The sequence below is a fragment of the Elephantulus edwardii genome, unplaced genomic scaffold, assembly GCF_000299155.1.
Source record: "Elephantulus edwardii isolate Elephantulus edwardi_28Jun2011 unplaced genomic scaffold, EleEdw1.0 scaffold00197, whole genome shotgun sequence".
NCBI lineage: Eukaryota > Metazoa > Chordata > Mammalia > Macroscelidea > Macroscelididae > Elephantulus > Elephantulus edwardii.
The window spans coordinates 1864269-1866614 of NW_006399947.1; positions in this window are offsets into that span (position 1 = coordinate 1864269).

Genomic DNA, 2346 nt, shown 5'->3' on the forward strand with positions numbered 1-2346 from the left:
GGCACATAACAACAACAACAACATGTCTCATTTCCTTTGGGCTCACTCTTATTCCCTAATCTCATATGCAATGAGTTTTTCAGACACATCAGTTCTTGTATTTGGTTACTAGTCAAGAGATGTACTTATCTCGGAAAAGAATTCCTACTTTATAGAAAAGACAGCCGAGTCTCAGAGAGATGGCATAAGTGATCCAACTTTATCCCTTTTAATTGTAACAAATGACAATTAAATAGTTAGAACCATTAGTTTTAGAATTAGATTCCTGCTTCTTACTCATTTCACCATTTAATAGCTATGTAACCACCGGAATCTCTTCCCTTCTGTGTCTGCTTCTTTTACCTACAAGCTGTGTGCAGTAATAACAGAATACTATGTCACAAGTCATAATAAAATCCTATTGTGATAAAATTCTCTTGTACATATTTCTTTAATGATGAGAGAAGTGAGAGCCAGGATTTTTCTCTTGGAGTATATTAGTCCATGCTATCTTTGGATTCTGGTCTCTGCGAGCCCATGACCCAGTCATCTCCATATTTCGACAAACTACAGTGAATTAAAATAGATAGCTGTTATCAAGTCTATTTCAACTCAAGTTGATCTGATAAATCAGAAAGATACATTGCTCTTCCCTGCACTATCCTCACTGCCCTGCACCATTCTCCAATATCCACCAGTATATTTGAGTGCATTCATCAAAGATTTTATTATAAACCACCTCACCTAGTGTCTTCCTCTCCTTTACTGGCCCTTTACTTCACAAATATATTGTCCTTGAGCAACTGCTCTCTTTTGATCATGTATTCAAAACAAGTCAGAAAATGTCATGATCTATAAGAATTTTCATTAGCTAATTTTTGGAAGTAAATCATTATGCCTTTATTCTTGCTCTGTCTTAATCTGCCTCCCTGGACTCTGACTCCTGATGACCAGGACATCAATCTGTCTGGAAGCTCCTATGAAATCAGGGAGCTCCCCATGGCCTAGTGGTAAAAAGCTGTGTTGCCATCCCAAAGGCACTTTGTTCAAATCCACCAACTGCTTCTGAAAACCTGCTGGAGGGTCAGCTATGAATCAGTTCTGACTCCACAGAACACAACAATAACAACCTATGAAATCTGTTCACGGCAGGTAACCCCTGCTGCTATTGGGAATACTAGAGAAGCGATATCTTTTCCAGCGTCACAGCTGCATGCAAACCACCTTAAACGGACAGTCCAGTGGTAGACCAGCCAGCTTAGTGGATGACAGCAGGAAGAAACAAAGGGAAACTGGGATAAAAGGGAGGGAGAAAGGGAAGAAGTAGATGGAGAGTGGGAGAAAAGATGAATGTAAGGATGAAAGTATAGGTAAAATGATTAGCGAGTCATTAAGCAAGTAAAAATGGAGGATGGAGTTGTGGAATAGGGAAAGAGAAAAAGAGGATGAAGTTCAAGAATGGGAAGAAGAGGAAAAGGGGGAAAGGCTGAATAAGGCAAATGCCTGGATAGGAAGGTAGATGATTGGCTAAACCAGCAAAGGGGTGGATGGATGGTGGAATGTAAAAGTGAAAGAGCAAAAATGCAACAATGAATGAATGAAATCCAAAGTTTCTGTAAATATTCGTTAAGATTAGTGTTTTGGTTTTTTTTTTGTTTGTTTGTTTGTTTTTGTTTTTTTAAGTGAAAGAGCAGCAAGAAGAACAGGTCATGAGAGACCCAGAGACTCCTGTGTTTCACTCAGCTGTGTGAGCTGGTGGGCATCCCAGCTCAGCAAGAGACCCCGGCACTCCAAGGGCGGGCTGCTGGTAGGAGTGTGGTCATCAGGGAGCAGTGCCCAGGCACGCAGTCCACAGTCCTCTCCCTCGCACTCGATTGATCTGCATTGATGGAGGCAGTTGGCAGTGGCCAGACTCTAGGGGATCACGGTGAATGAAGATGCACGGCCAGTCTGGCTGCTAAAAAAAGGGCGGTGACTCACCCTGGCTGCGGAAACTTCTGAGAGAGCCTGCAGCGCAGGGTGGGGGCGCGCGGCCAGCGGCGGGGGCAGGAGCGGGCGCGGGCCAGGTGGAACTCCAAAGCAAAATTGCGCCAAGAGTGGCGCAGGGGTGTGAGGGCGTCGCGCAGCCCCCTGCGGAGTCCCCAGGGCCCTGACAGACTCTGCACCTGGTTCCAGGGCTGGGAGCCCTGGTTATTGTTGTGGTTCCTTGTCCTGGAGTCAAAACCTTCCAGCTGACCCTTCATTACGTTTGAAGGCTGTAAATTGCAGCAGAGATTGCCTGTCTTTCTCCTGGAGCCATAGGTGGATTTGAACCATCAGAGGAGCGTGGCCTTCGGGTTAGCAGCACAGCCCTAGGGAGCATAACAA